Source organism: Hyla sarda, chromosome 1, assembly GCF_029499605.1.
Source record: "Hyla sarda isolate aHylSar1 chromosome 1, aHylSar1.hap1, whole genome shotgun sequence".
Classification (NCBI taxonomy): domain Eukaryota; kingdom Metazoa; phylum Chordata; class Amphibia; order Anura; family Hylidae; genus Hyla; species Hyla sarda.
This window is the reverse complement of record NC_079189.1, coordinates 289069324-289086110: the sequence shown is the minus strand read 5'-3', so window position 1 is coordinate 289086110 and position 16787 is coordinate 289069324. Positions and strand designations below refer to the sequence as shown.

The 16787-nt window shown below is 45.4% G+C and overlaps 1 long non-coding RNA gene across 1 annotated transcript; it reads right to left on the bottom strand.

Moving 5' to 3' along the window:
• Positions 1-5420: 5420 nt before the first annotated feature.
• On the bottom strand, positions 5421-16685 carry LOC130369621 (uncharacterized). Its single transcript, XR_008892842.1, has 3 exons — positions 16593-16685; positions 14314-14392; positions 5421-5805 (listed from the first exon to the last, which is right to left on the bottom strand). It is a non-coding gene; the product is annotated as an uncharacterized LOC130369621 (long non-coding RNA).
• Positions 16686-16787: the final 102 nt, after the last annotated feature.

The following is a 16787-nucleotide window of genomic DNA, read 5'->3' as shown; positions in this document are numbered from 1 at the left end:
AAGTAGTTGTACTGGGTGATTTTTATTCAATTTTATCATCTTGAACAACTAGTGAACCTATGGATCTGTTCCTACTCATAGCCAAATATAGACTCCATGACATATGAAGAATACAACACCCAACAGAGCATGATTACTCCTTCTTTTCCCACCGACATAGGGGGAGACTTATCAAAACCTGTGCAAAGGAAAAGTTGCCCAGTTGCCCATAGCAACCAATCAGCTAACTTCTTTCATTTTTTAACTAGGCCGCTACAAAATGAAGGAAGCGATCTGATTGGTTGCTATGGGCAACTGGTCAACTTTTCCTATAGACAAGTTTTGATAAATCTCCCCCATAGAGTGTATACAAGGATTGACTATGTACTGGTTACTGAATCACTCCTGGGAATACGTGATGAGCAGGGGTGTGGAAATAAAAAATAAAAAACTACTTGTCCGAGGAACTAAAGCAGAACACAATACTTGTCCCTCAAGAAAATCCACTTGTCCTGGTAGATAAAATAATTTCAACCAAAATAGTCTGTAAATAAGGTCTGCACTTGCGTTTTTTCCTCCTCGTCCTATAATAGCTATTACTCTTATTTTTCCATCTACAGACCCATATGAGGCTTGTTTTTTGCGGAGCCAAGTACACCTTGTAATGATACCTTTCATTTTTCCATAACTTATTTTCTGAAACAAAAAAATATATTATTTGTGAGGTGAAATTGAAAAAAATTAAAATTTGGGGGTTTTTCTATTTTTTCGCCATTCATCTTGTGGTCAGACTTAGATAATACTTTAGGTCGGCAAAAAAAATTTTTTGTTTCCTTCATGTTTTAATAATACATTTTTTTTAAAGTTTTTAATAAAAAAAAAAATCCTGACCCCTATAACATTTAAATTTTTCCGTATACTGGGCTGTATGAGGGCTCATTTTTTGGGCCGTAATATGCTGTTAGTATCGGTACCAATTTGGACACTTTTTTACTTCATTTTTTCTGGGATATGATGTTATAAACATAAAAAAACTAAATTCTGTGATTTGTTATTTATTTTTATTTTTTACGTTAATGCCATTTACTGTACAGGATATAAAATGTAATTTTTCAATTACGCACGCATCAATACCAAATATGTACACCCCTCTGTCACCCATACACACGCCTCTACACCCCTCTGCCACCCATGTACACTCTTCTACACCCATCTGTCACCCATGTACACCCCTTTTTCACCCCCTACTCCCCTCTGTCACCCATGTACACCCCTCTGCCACCCATGTACACTCATCTACACCCCTCTGCCACCCATGTACACTCTTCTACACCCCTCTGCCACCCATGTACACTCCCCTACACCTCTCTGTCTCCCCCTACACCACCCTGCCACCCATGTACACTTTTCTAAATCCCATCTGTCACCCCCTACGCCCCTCTGTCACCCATGTACACTCCTCTACACCCCTCTGTCACCCATGTACACCCCTCTGTCACCCATGTACACTTCTCTACACCCCTCTGCCACTCTTGTAGACTCTTCTACACCCCTCTGCTACCCATGTACACTCCTCTACACCGCTCTGTCACCCCTACACCACCCTGCCACCCATGTACACTTTTCTACACCCATCTGTCACCCCCTATGCCCCTCTGTCACCCATGTACACTCCTCTACACCCATCTGTCACCCATGTACACCCGTCTGTCACCCCCTATGCCCCTCTGTCACCCATGTACAATCTTCTACACCCCTCATTCACCCATGTACACCCCTCTGCCACCCATGTACACTCCTCTACACCTCTTCGTCACCCCCTACACTCCTTGCCACCCATGTACACTCTTCTACACCCATCTGCCACCCATGTAACCCCCCTCTGTCACCCACTACACCCCTCTGTCACCCATGTACACTCTTCTACACCCCTCGTTCACCCATGTACACCCCTCTGCCACCCATGTACACTCCTATACACACCTCTGTCACTTGAGTACACTATTCTACACCCCTCTGTCACCCTTGTACACCCCTCTGTCACCCATGCACATGCCTCTACACCCCTCTGCCACCCGTCTACACTCTTCTAAATCCATCTGGTAAACCATGTACACCCCTTGGTCACCTCCTTCTACACTCTGCTACACCCCTCTGCCACCCATGTACACTCTTCTACACCCATCTGCCACCCATGTACACCCCTTTACACCTCTCTGTCACCCATGTACACTCTTCTACACCCCTGTCACCCATGTACACTCTTCTACACCCCTCTGTCACCCACGTACACCCCTCTGTCACCCATGTACACTCTTCTACACCCCTCTGTCACCCATGTACACTCTTCTACACCTGTCACCCATGTACACCCCTTTGTCACCCCCTACGCCCCACTGTCTACCATGTACCCTCTTCTACACCCATCTGTCACCCCCTACGGCCCTCTGCCACCCATGCACACTCTTCTACACCCCTCTGTCACTCCCTAAGCCCCTGTCACCCATGTACACTCCTCTACACCCCTCTGCCAATCATGTACACTCCTCTACACACATGTACACTCTTCTACACCCATCTTTCCCCCATGTACACCCCTCTGTCAACCCCTACACCCCTCTGCCAACCATGTACACTCCTCTACACCACCTCTGCCACCCATTTTCACTCTTCTACACCGCTCATTCACCCATGTACACCCCTCTGTCACCCATGTACACTCCTATACACCCCTCTGCCACCCATGTACACTCTTCTACACCCATCTGTTACCCCCTATGCCCCTCAGACACCCATGTACACTCCTATACACCCCTCTGCCACCCATGTACTCTCCTCTACACCCCTCTGCCACCCATGTACACTCTTCTACACGAATTTGTCACCCATGTGCACCCCTCTTTTACCCATGTACACTCCTCTGTCACTCATGTACACTATTCTACACCACTCTGTCACCCATGTACACACTTCTACACCCCTGTCACCCATGTACACTCTTCTACACCCCGCTGTTACCCATGTATACTCCTCTACACTCCTCTGTCACTCATGTACACTCTTCTACACCCCTCTGTCACCCATGTACACTCTTCTACACCCCTATCAACCATGCACACTCTTCTACACCCCTCTGTCACCCTTGGAAAAAAAGTGCAGAGCCTAATAGGTTTGTTTTGCAGGTTTAATGGGGAAGAATTGTGGCTGGAAGAAATTGTCGTGATGGCCGGGCCAGATGGAGAAGAAAAGGGAATGACGCTGATTAGAGAAGACGTCATTTGTGAGTTGCTGTCTAAAGTAGCACTTTAATCTACACAATGTCAGATAAATAGAAATATTTTGTGTATTGCGGCGCTTTTCCCTTTTTTTTGGTAGGGGTGCCCCGAAATTTTTTTTTTCGGAGGGGTGCCCTGTGCTGAAAAAGGTTGGGAAACACTGCTCTACCCTTTGGTGTGCTTTTAAAGTAAATGTGCGGGGTCATATAATAAATCAAAAAGTCTATAATAAGAAAAAAAACAACAGCACATAGGCATAAAATCTATAATAACATATTTAGAAAACCCAGACGGATCTAAGGTTTATAACCCTCAAGCTATAGCAGACTCCTTTACAGCTTATTATTCAAACCTGTATAACATTTCAGATGACCCCCACACTATTCATTCTACACAGGTAGCAATTAAATCCTTTTTATCTGGGATTTCTGTTCCAACCCTCTTATCAGCACCCACAGAGAATCTATCAAAATTAATTACAGAAGTTGAAGTAACACAAGCTATTAAAACCTTGAAGAGTGGGAAAACTCCAGGTCTGGATTGCCTTATTAATGATTTCTTTAAAATTCACATAGAGACTATTGCCCCCCAGCTCACTAAATTATTCCGATAAAGGGAGCATACCTGCTGAAATGTTGGAGGCAGTTGTTATTACTATTCCCAAACCTGGGAAGGCCGTTTCAAATCCGGTAAATTATGGACCAATTTTATTATTTAATATGGACCTCAAAGCGCAACTGTCATGAGGTTTGGGGCATATAACCTAACCACAGTGTATGTATGGTGTGTAGAATATGTCTCCTGCCTTACTTTTATCCCTCTTATTACGGCTGTTATTATCTCAAAAAACACTTTTATATGCAGCCACTGACAGTCGGATAGGCGTGGCCAGGGGTTCGCTATGCCCCGCAGCTGCCACACCTATCTCCGTACACCAGCACTGGGACCGCTGTGTTATTGACACCCAGGTCCCAGCGCATGTGCCCCCTATCATTTATATGTGAGCGCCGACTGACATTACTTTACAGAGCGAGCGTTCACTTCAACTGTCTGACACCTCCGTGCGCCCAGGCAATACTGGAGGCAGGGGGTGAGCACTCTCTGCCTCTATTGAATGCCTCCCACACAGGCATATTGAATGCCTCCCACACAGAGAACAAGAAAGAGAAGGACAGGAAGGTCAGACAGTTGAAGTGAGCGCTTGCGCTTTGTAAAGTAATGTCAGTCGCTCACATATGAATAAGGGGTGCGTGTGCTAAGACCTGTGTGAAGCACACAGCGGTCCCAGCACTGGTGCACAGAGAATAGGCGTGGCAGCCGCGGGGCATAGCAAACCCCTGGCCATGCCTATCCTATTGTCAGTGGCTGCATATAAAAGTGCTTTTTGAGATAATAAAAGCTGTAATAAGAAGGATAAAAGTAAGGCTGGAGACATATTCTACACACCATACACACACCGTGGTTAGGTTATATGCCCCAAACCTCAGGATAGTTGCACTTTAAAATGTATCCAAAAGTTCTGACGCTATGATTAACAGGTGCTCCCCATCTAGATCCACTCTGATCAGGTGGGGTTTGTTAAAGGTCGTCAAACATCAGATGGCACCCGACACTTTGTGTACTTAATTGCAAAGGCGAAGCTCGGTCGAATGCCTTCTCTGCTCCTCTCTCTGGATGCGGAGAAGGCATTCCACCGAGTTCACTGGGCATATTTGAAGGTGGTTTTACATAAATGTAAACTGCCTCCAGAATTCATTCAGTCTGTTACGGCAATGTAGCTGACTGCAAGAGTTTTCATCGGAGGGGCAATGGCTAAAAAATTCTGAATTTATATTGGCAAATTGGTACAAAAATGTGCCTCCAGCTGTTGCATAACTACAACCCCCAGAGTGCACAAACTACCAAAGGGCATGCTGGGAGTTGAAGTTGTGCCTTCTGCTATTGCATAACAGGTCCCAGCATGCCCTTGTGTGCATGCTGGGAGTTGTTGCTAAGCAACAGCAGGAGCAGGAGACCAACCTTACCTCCTGCTGCTGTGCTCTGAAGTTCCTGCCTTCCGTCACCGCCGCAGACTCCGCTGCTTGGGCCCTGATCCCGCTGCCAGGGATCAGGGGCCCCAGCCTCAGGTACACACTCCCAGCACTGTAGCAACAGAAAAGGTCGGCACTCGAGACCTGTAGTGGTGCACGCGGAGGCAGTGTGAACTTGAAGGAAAGAAATCCTGGCACTCATTGTTTTCTACTGCCAAGTGTAACGTGTTTATTAACACAGTGCTAATTACAAGTAATAACGCGTTTCGCCCAAAGCCTTACTCAGACTGACATACAAGTAGATAGTTCCATCACAGTATATATGCACAGAAGCCCCTCCCACTTCCGGTATTGACATCAACGGTTGCTATGGATAACAATTTGTTTACAAACATTAAACATGTCATATTAAAATAATATTGCCTAAAGCATAATTAAAGGTATACATGAAGAAATAAACATATTTATACTGATCTATATCTTGCATGTTTCTGTTGAGATTCCTCCCTTTACTGAAGAATCTATAAACAATGAGAAAAAAATACAAAGATTAAAATTAAAATTAACTATATTATTTACAAAAAAGAAGAGAGCTCGTAGTCCCTATTAAGACCTCTAGGCTCCAGGGTAGACAAGCGATGGATCCAATATGCCTCTTTTTTAAGTAATAAGGTTTTAATATCACCACCCCTCCTAGGTCATTGTACATGATCTATCACCTGGTACCGTAGTTGTGAGATATTATGGCCCATTTTTTCAAAGTGAAATGGAATGGGGTACAAGAGATTCTTACACACAATTGATGATTTATGTCTTTTTATGCGGTCTTCTATACGCTGGGTAGTCTTCCCAATGCATAGTAGACCGCATGGACATTTGATGGTGTAAATCCTATTTTTTGAGTCAAAAGTACTAAAATGTTTGAGTTTGATGACCTCTCCAGTGTGTGGATGCAACAAGCTGTCACTCTTGATAACATTGCTGAACTGTGCGCAGTGTAGACGCACGTAAGTGCCCTTACGGTGGCTTCTCAGGACCGTTTGTTTTAATTCAGTTTTTTGTGATCCACATCTGCCTGGACAAGTTTGTCCCTCAAGTTTGGGGCTCTCTTATTGCAGATCAATGGGGGACTCTCAAATTCCTGAATTTTGGGGTTAGACCCTCTCAACACGTGCCAATGTTTTTTGACAATAGAATTGATTTTATGGACCAATGGGTGAAATTGTCTCACAAAAGGGATTCTAGGTTGTTTAATTAATTCCCTATCTCTGTTAGAAGGGGCCCTAGCTTCCTCCAATACTCGTTACGGATAGCCTTTGACAGAATTTTTCATCCAACTCACTTGAACCTGCTCTCTCTGTACCCTAGGGATAGATTTTTTAACCGACATTGGGTGGAAGCTAGTATAGTGCAATATGGTATTTTGATCCATTTCTTTTAGGAATTTTTTTTTTAACCTTTTTTACCATTGCGTCCAGGAAGCTCACCTAAGCCTGGTCACTGACCAATGTAAATTTGAGTTCTGGTTTGAGATTGTTTAGGTGTTCCATTAATTGCAAGAGGTGGGAATGTGTCCCCTCCCATATGCAGAAAACATAATCTATAAACCTTTTCCAGGTTCTGATGTATCGTTGGAAAAGGTGATGAGGTAGTGCTGGCCGATATACCAGTTCATACCGAATACCGGTGTGTTTTTTCTGTACGGTCTGAATTTTTCCCTATACCACAATACCGGTCAGGCCCCTACCCCCTCGAATGAATTATCAGCCGCAGTGTGCTTGGGAACCAATCACATAAGACCCGCGGGTGCAGCCCTGCTTTTCCTGCCTCCCACCGAATGAATGAACTATCAGCCATAGCGCTGTCCCCACATCGGGGGACCAATCATGTTACCCGCAGGCGCTGATCTCCTTTTCCTCCTGTGAGCCACGGTGCTGGAAATGAATGAGTTGTGAGCCGCGGGCAAAGGACGGAGAACGGAAGCTGTCACCTCCCACTGCAAGCGCTGAAAGCCAGTGGGCCACGGGTGCTGCAGAACTTCTGATCAGAAGTTCAGCAGTGCCCGCGGGCCACTGTCTTTCAGCGCTTGCCTCTGTATATAAAAAGCATTTTCTTTGAGTACAATACGTAGTAGACCCAGTAATAATTATTTCTGTGCCATTGTGTAATCACTGGAATTCAATAACCAACTTGTTGACTCAATACCACTCTCATGTACTATTGAAGTGTATAAACTTGACACGTCAATAGGTACAAGCCATCTATCTCCTGTGATTTTATTGACCCTTGATAATACCTATAAGAAATCAGAGGTGTCCAGGAGGAATGCTGTAATGGTATTTCTGAGGAGGGTCAACACTGTCACGATTCGGCTGGCTGGAGGTGGATCCTCTGTGCCAGAGAGGGATTGGCGTGGACCGTGTTGGTGGACCGGTTCTAAGTTGCTACTGGTATTCACCAGAGCCCACCGCAAAGCGGGATGGTCTTGCAGCGGCGGTAGCAACCAGGTCGTATCCACCAGCAACGGCTCAACCTCTCTGACTGCTGAAGATAGGCGCGGTACAAGGGAGTAGACAAGAGCAAGGTCGGACGTAGCAGAAGGTCAGGGCAGGCAGCAAGGATCGTAGTCAGGGGCAACGGCAGGAGGTCTGGAACACAGGCTAGGAACACACAAGGAAACGCTTTCACTGGCACAATGGCAACAAGATCCGGCGAGGGAGTGCAGGGGAAGTGAGGTATAAGTAGGGAGTGCACAGGTGAACACACTGATTAAGCCTGCTGCGCCAATCAGTGGCGCAGTGGCCCTTTAAATTGCAGAGACCCGGCGCGCGCGCGCCCTAAGGAGCGGGGCCGCGCGCGCCGGGACAAGACAGACGGGGAACGAGTCAGATACGGGAGCCGGGATGCGCATCGCGAGCGGGCGCCTTCCGCATCGCGAATCACATCCCGGCTGAGAGAGATATTGCAGCGCACCCGGTCAGCAGGTCTGACCGGGGCGCTGCAATTGCGAGGATGCTGCGAGCGCTCCGGGGAGGAGCGGGGACCCGGAGCGCTCGGCATAACAAACACTTTTTCTAGCAAAATACTTAAGGGGGACAGGACAGAGTCCACTGAGGCCACAATGGGCCTCCCTGGAGGGTTGGATAAATCCTTATAGATTTTTGGGACCGTATAAAATACCAGGGTGATTTTTTTTTACAAGTAACTATACATTTTCTTATCAATGACGTATTGTACTAGAGGAAAATTATTTTTTGTATGAGGATGCTTTTTACTAACAGAGGCAAGGATCGGCAATGGGGGCCCCTATACCCTAATGCCTATATGGCCTATTTTGAGAAGGTCCATGTATACTCCCATTACCTGGAAAAGGTTTATAGATGACGTTTTCTGCGTATGGGAGGGGTCACATTCCCACCTCTTACAATTCATGGAACACCTAAACAATGTCAGACCAGAGCTCAAATTTACATTGGTCAGTGACCAGACTCAGGTGACCTTCCAGGACACAATGGTACAAAAGGATGGTAGAGGCTGAGGTGCTGGTCCTGACTCTTGCATTGATAAAGCCTGGCTGATCAATTATCAATCGAGCACAGAGCACATAGATCAATGTAGTTCTATGGAATTACATTGATCTGTATGAGGAATCTAATGATTCCTCCTAAAAGTCCCCTGAGGGAACTAATAAAGTGTAAAAATTTAAATAAAAAAAAGTTTAATAATAGTTTAAAAAAAACACACACATATTAGCCCCTTCCTTATTAAAAGCTTAACCTCTTAACGTGCGGGATGCACGTTCCTGCACCTGGATGAGTATACACGTCCATTGATCTCGTGGGTACTGCCCAGTGTATCACACAGCCTGGACCCTGCCGCACTGCTGGGACCAAAGTAAACTCCGGTCCCAGCAGTTTTAACCCTTACAACAACGGTCGGTATTGACCGCAGGCTGTAAGTGTTTTGACAGAGGTAGTCTCTCTCCAGCAGCACCCTGCAACGATTGTGGGGTGCTGCATGTTACCTGGGCAACTGGCGGTCTTACAAAGACCCCTCAGGCCTGCCCCAGTAAGTGCTTGTCAGAAAGTGTAAAAAAAAGATGTAAAAAAAAATAAAAGTGTTAAAAATTAAAGTGTAAAAAAAAAGTGTAAAAATTAATAAAATAAAAATACATTACATTTATTACATACATAAAAATTTAAAATACACAATGTGTAAGGTCACAGGGGGCGGATGCCCCGCCAGCAATCAGAATAGTGAGCTCCCTGCCACAGCTGGGTAGCTCTGTGTGTCCACTTATCGCAGCGGATTTTCCGCTGGCAGTCACAAGCCGACACACTGAGCTACCCATCTGCAGCAGTGAGGTCACCCATGTGACGGCCAGCTGGACATCAGCAGTGTAAAATACGCTGCTGATGCGCTTCGTGTGACCCTTACCTTATAAAAATGTTTTTTTTACAAAGGCCCCATTCAAACTGCGTTTCTACAGTATGTTAGAGGTATCCGTCAGCATTACGTCAAAAAAGTGATGCCAACGTATACTGTAGCAACCCCATTCATTTCCGAATGAGACTGCTCCAGTATATGGTGGCATCCCTTTTTTGGCACAACAACGGACACCTCTAACATACTGCAGAGAAAGCAGCGGGTGCTTATTCCCACAACATGACGGATATATCCATCAGGAACTGCAGATGTTGGCTGACAACTTTGCGTCACTGCTAGCCGACCAAGAAGTGATCAGAGGGGTCCCTGGTCCAGCTAATACATATTTCTTTCTAAGACAAAAACCTTGTGGTCCATGTGGGGGTGCGGTGTAATAAAATAGGGGGCGGTTTCCGCCATTTCAAAAGCAATGTACCAAAATGATGTCCCACAAATAAAGCATTTGTGGGGGAAAAATGATTTTGAAATAATTCCAGCCACACAATAAGGTCTCAGCTTACTCACTTTTGCCCTAGTTGAATACTTTAGGTCCTGGGTTCTCAACCGGTGGTACCCATACCTCTAGGGGTACGCCACCGGTTGTTTGGGGGTACGCGAAAGCGCAGACAAATACCGGCCATGTATTACTGTAAGGGAGCTGCGTAGTTGCCGGGGAGATGTGTGACCTCCCCTGACGTGCGGAGGTGCAGCATAGCGCAGGAGGAAGTCACACGCAGGAGGCCTGGTAAAGTGAAAAAACAAAGTGAAAAATATGTGTATGGGACGGAGGGAGGGTTTTTGTATGTTTAAATATATATATATATATATATATACGCTGACAAATACTAATATTTAGATATATTAGCCCAGGGGGATCGGGGGAAGGGAGGGGGGGCGGTGTGAGAAATAATAGCACAAGGCATTAAGATGGGGGGGGGGGGGATAGGAATAATGCCACATGAGATTAAGATGGAGGGGAGGGGGTTAATCATTACTCTCCCCCCCACCTCCATATTAATCCCCTTCTGCCAATACTCCCCCCTCCATCTAAATCCACTAGTGCTATTATTATCGGATATGGCAAAAGGGGATCAGAGGGGGGGAATAATGGCACAAGGGGATTAATATGGAGGGGGGGGGAGTGATGATTATCCCCCCCTCCCCCATCTTTATCCCCCCATCTAGATTTGGGGGTGTAGTTTTTAAAAAGGAATCACTTGTGGGCATGCGGTATGGATCTACCAGCTTCAATCCTTTGCAGGCATGGAGGGGGGCCTATAATTTTTTATAATGATGTCCTGAAATCCAAATGGTGCTCCTCTCCTTTTGGGTCCCACCATGTAGCAAAGCGACCAAATATGGGTTAAGTGGTGGTATTTCCAAACACGGGACAAGCAGCTCAATAAAATATGGGGCGCACTTCCTCCATTTCAGATGGAATGAACAAAAATATGTCCCACAAATGATGAATTTGTGAAAAAAAAGCTAATTTTAATTTTTTCCACTGACTCTGTATACCTCACCTCGACCTATGTTCTACCACTTCAAAGTTTCTGCAAATCTTGCATAGCACATAAAAAATATTTCCAAAATTTTAAAAATTTCTAGGCTAATTAATTTAAAATGTTAATGAAAAAATATATATTTTCAAAATAAAGTAGACATCGGAAAGTATAAGTTTCATAAACTATTTACTCAGTAAGCATAAATATATGCAACATATTAGTGTTTAACCTCTTAAGGACTCAGGGTGTACCTGTACGCCCTGAGCCCGGTGTTTGAAACGGGGTCGCGCCATGACCCCGTATCACATCGCCAGGACCTTGGGCTAACAGCGCGCGGCACCGATCTTGTGCCGCGCGCTATTAACCCTTCAGACGCGGCGATCAAAGTTGACTGCCGTGTCTGAAAGTAAACGCGTCCTGGCAGCTCAGTAGGGATGATCGGGACAGCGCGATAAAATCGCCATGTCCCGATCAGCTATGACGCAAGCGGAGGTCTCCTTACCTGTCTCCGCGGCATCCAATCTGGGTTTGATTGCTCCAAGCCTGAGCTACAGGCTTGAGCAATCGAGCCCCTATCTCGCTGATCCATGGAAAGCTTTGCAGGGATCAGCATAAGAGATCAGTGTAAGCAGTGTTATAGGTCCCTATGGGAGCTATAACACTGCAAAAAAAAGGGGGGAAAAAGTTAACAAAGGTCATTTAACCCCTTCCCTAATAAAAGTTTGAATCACCCCCTTTTTCCCATAAAAAAGTGTAAATAAAAATAAACATATGTGGTATCGCCACATGCGGAAATGTCCGGACTATAAAAATATATTGTTAATTAAATCGCACAGTCAATGGCGTACGCGCAAAAAAATAAAAAATTCCAAAATAGCATATTTTTGGTCACTTTTTATATAATGAAAAATGAATAAAAAGTGATCAAAAAGTCCGATCAATACAAAAATGGTACCGCTAAAAACTTCAGAACACAGCGCAAAAAATGAGCCCTCATACTGCCCCATATGCAGAAAAATAAAAAAGTTATAGGGGTGAGAAGATGAGAATTTTTAACATATAAATATTCCTGCAAGTAGTTATGATTTTTTTCCGAAGTACGACAATATCCAACCGATATAAGTAGGGTATCATTTTAACCGTATGGACTTACAGAATAAAGATAAGGTATTATTTTTACCAAAAAATGCACTGCGTAGAAACAGAAGCCCCCAAAAATTACAAAATAAAACTTTTTCTTCAATTTTGTCGCACAATGAATTTTTTTTCCGTTTCGCCGTGGATTTTTGGGTAAAATGACTAATGTCACTGCAAAGTAGAATTGGTGGCGCAAAAAATAAGCCATCATATGGAATTTTATGTGCAAAATTGAAAGCGTTATGATTTTTAGATGGTGATGAGGAAAAAATTAAAGTGCAAAAACGGAAAAACGCTGAGTCCTTAAGGGGATAAACAGCAAAAAAAAAAACATAATAAAAATAAACATATGTGGTATCGCCGCATGTATAAATGTCCGAACTATAAAAATATGTTAATTAAACTGCATGGTCAACGGCGTACACGTAAAAAAATACAAAAGTCTTTATACTTTATTAAAAAAAATGTATAAAAAGCGATCAAAAAGTCCCATCAAACCAAAAATTATATTGATGAAAACTTCAGCCTATGGCGCAAAAAATTAGCCCTTAATGCCACCCCGTATTTGGAAAAATAATAAAGTTATAGGAGTCAGAAGAGGAAATTTTAAACCTAATTTTCGTGCACAACAAGATAATTTTTTAACAGAAGTAAAACAAAATCAAACCTATATAAGTTGGGTATCATTTTAATTGTATGGACCAACAGAATAAAGATAAGGTGTCGCTTTTACAGAAATGTGCGCTGCGTAGAAACAGAAGCCCCCAAAAGTTACAAAATTCAGTTTTATTTTCAATTTAGCCACACAAATATTTTTTTCTGGTTTTGCCCAGTGGCGTTGCTAGGGTTGGTGTCACCCGGTGCGGTAGAAAATGGTGTCACCCCATACCTACCCCCCCCCCCCCCCACTCCACATAATAAAGTTTTTAGCCTGTTGTGACGGATGCCACTGGTGTAGCGCATTGTGAAAAATTCCAGTATAATAATTAAATATACCAATTGCCACAGAATGGAAAAGCGGTAAAGAGGTTTTCACCATTTAAAACTACAACTCCCAGAATTACTTAAATGGGTACTCCACTGGAAATGATTTTCTTTTGAATCAACTGGTGCCAGGAAGTTAAAATCTGAATCCTTCAAGTAAGTAATTTACAAACCTGTTTATCTTTCTGGCACCAGTTGATTCAAAAGAAAATGTTTTGCAGCTGAGTACCCCTTTAAGCAGTGGTGAGGTTATGCTGGGAGTTGTAGTTTCACTCATCTTAACTGCAGAACTTACAAGTGACTACAGCTCTGATAGGACATAGTGAGGAGAATACACAATGATATCAGTGATTACAGGTGACGTCTTCTCTATAGTGAGGAGAATACACAATGATATCAGTGACTACAGGTGACGTCTTCTCTATAGTGAGGAGAATACACAATGATATCAGTGACTACAGGTGACGTCTTCTCTATAGTGAGGAGAATACACAATGATATCAGTGATTACAGGTGACAGCTTCTCTATAGTGAGGACAATACACAATAATATCAGTGACTACAGGTGACAGCTTCTCTATAGTAAGGAGAATAAAAAATAATATCAGTGATTACAGGTGACGTCTTCTCTATAGTGAGGAGAATACAGAATGATATCAGTGATTACAGGTGACGTCTTCTCTATAGTGAGGAGAATGTACAATGATATCAGTGACTACAGGTGACGTCTTCTCTATAGTGAGGAGAATACACAATGATATCAGTGACTACAGGTGACGTCTTCTCTATAGTGAGGAGAATACACAATGATATCAGTGACTACAGGTGACATCTTCTCTATAGTGAGGAGAATACACAATGATATCAGTGATTACAGGTGATGTCTTCTCTATAGTGAGGAGAATACACAATGATATCAGTGACTACAGGTGACGTCTTCTCTATAGTCTCCCCTTATCTAATTCAGATGGAACATACCACCAGGTCCAGCTAAATGTTCTCTCTGCAGAACGTGACGCCCAGACGGCTCCTCACTAAGTCAGCGCATTCTGATCCTCTATATGAAAATAATAATTATTATTATAAACCTGCCAGACACTGTATTCTCTAAATATAATAAATTAGTATACACTAGGGCTGCACAATATATCGCAAAAACAATCGAATTGCGATTTTTGTTTTTTTGCCATATATCGATATGGCTCCCGGGAAAATTTGCGATTATCTGCCCGGGCGGATCCCGTGTGTGGCTGCAGCGCGGGCCGGCCAGGGCAGATAAAAACAAATTTAAATATTAAAAGTCTGTGTTTCCCAACCAGGGTGCCTCCAGCTGTTATGAAACTACAACTCCCAGAATGCCCGGACAGCCAAAAGCTGTCCGGGCATGCTGGGAGTTGTAGTTTCACAACAGCTGGAGGCACCCTGGTAGAGAAACACTGATCTAAGTAAAGGGCGCAGGGATAAAAAATATTAAAAACATTATGCTCACCTCTTCCCGATCCCTGCATCTGTACACCTCCGTCCGGTCCCGGTATCTCTATACAAGCTGTAGGACCTTTACCTTCAGCCAATCACTGGCCGCAACGGTGTCACATGTCAAGCCAGTGATTGGCTGAAAGGTAAAAGTCCTCAAAGGTCTGCAAACACACACAAACCTAGAGTGTGTGCTGCCGGGGAGGAGGAATGTGACGGGAATATGTGACAAGGGGTGGAGGGGGCAGAATGTTAAAGGGGGGGAAAGGGGGAATGTGACAGGGGGGCAGATTGTGATGGGGGGGGAATATGTGACAGGGGGAGCAGAATGTGACAAGGGGGGGGAATATGTAACAAGGGGGGGGATTTGTAACAGGGGGGGCAGAATGTGACAAGGGGGGGAATGTGACAAGGGGGGGGGAATATGTGACAAGGGGGGGGGAGGGTGAATATGTGACAAGGGGGGGGAATATGTGACAAGTGGGGGGAATATGCGATAAGGGGAGGAGGGGGAATATGTGACAAGGGGGGAGGGGGAATATGTAACAAGGGGGAGCAGAATGTGACAAGGGGGGGAGATGTGAAATGGGCGAGGGCATAAAATGGGTGAATAGTTGTAAAATTGAGGAGATTGGACATGACATAAGGGGATTTCACTATTTATTTATTACATTGCATCACATATCGAAATCACAATATTTAGGCCCATAATCACAATCGCACATTTTTCCCATATCATGCAGCCCTAGTATACACTACACTCTATGAATATAAACCTCACACACCGTGCCCCCAGCAGTAGCACCCCCATCATCCACCAGCTGATGCTATTACCACAGAACAGGGGGGTAGGGGGAATGGGGGGGCGGGGGGGGGGCCCTGGCAACACCCCCCAGCAGTAGCACCCCATCATCCACCAACACCCCCCCATTCCCCCTATGGTAATAGAATCAGCTGCTGGATTATGGGGGTGCTACTGCTGGGGGAGGGTGCTGGTGGATGATGGGGGTGTTACTGCTGGGGGGACGGGTGCTGGTGCATGATGGTGGTGCTACTGATGGGGGGGTGCTGGTGGATGACGGGGTGCAGCCTCATCATCCACCAGCAACACCTCCTCCCCCAGAAATAGCACCCCCATCATCCACCATGATCAGCAACACCTCCCCTCAGAAATAGCACCCCCATCATCCACCATGATCAGCAACACCTCCCCCCAGAAATAGCACCCCCATCATCCACCAGCACCCCTTCCCCCATTCCCCCTATGGTAATAGAATCAGCTGCCGGATTATGGGGGTGCTACTGCTGGCGGAGGGTGTTGGTGGATGATGGGGGTGTTACTTCTGGGGGGTGCTACTGCTGGGGGGTGCTGGTTGATGATAGGAGTGCTACTGCTGGGGGGGGGGGGCTGGTGCACGATGGTGGTGCTACTACTGGGGGGTGCTAGTGGATGATGGGGTGCAGCCTCATCATCCACCAGCAACACCTCCCCCCAGAAATAGCACCCCCATCATCCACAAGCACCCCCCCCCCTTTCTGGTTGATGGTGGTGCTACTGCTGGAGGGAGTGCTGGTGTATGATGGGGTGCAGCCTCATCATTAACCAGCAACACCTCCCCCCCCCCAGCAGTAGCACCCTCATCATCCACCAGCACCCCCCCCCCTTTCTGGATGATGGTGGTGCTACTGCTGGGGGGGGGGTGCTGGGGGATGATGGGGTGCAGCCTCATAATCCACTAGCAACAACCCCCCAGAACTCCCACAGCACCCCTTTTTCTCTCTACCTGGCTGACTGGTGCAGACTGGTTGCTGGCTCGGCTGCTCCAGCTGTCCCCGGGCTTACTAGTGTGGGTGGCGGCGCGTCATGTTAGCGCCGTGTCATGTTAGCGCCGTCCATCTAGCTCCGCCCGCTGACGTCCCGTCACAAGCCGGGACGTGTGCCGGAGCTAGGGTGGGGGTGGAGTTTGGTGCTGTCAGAC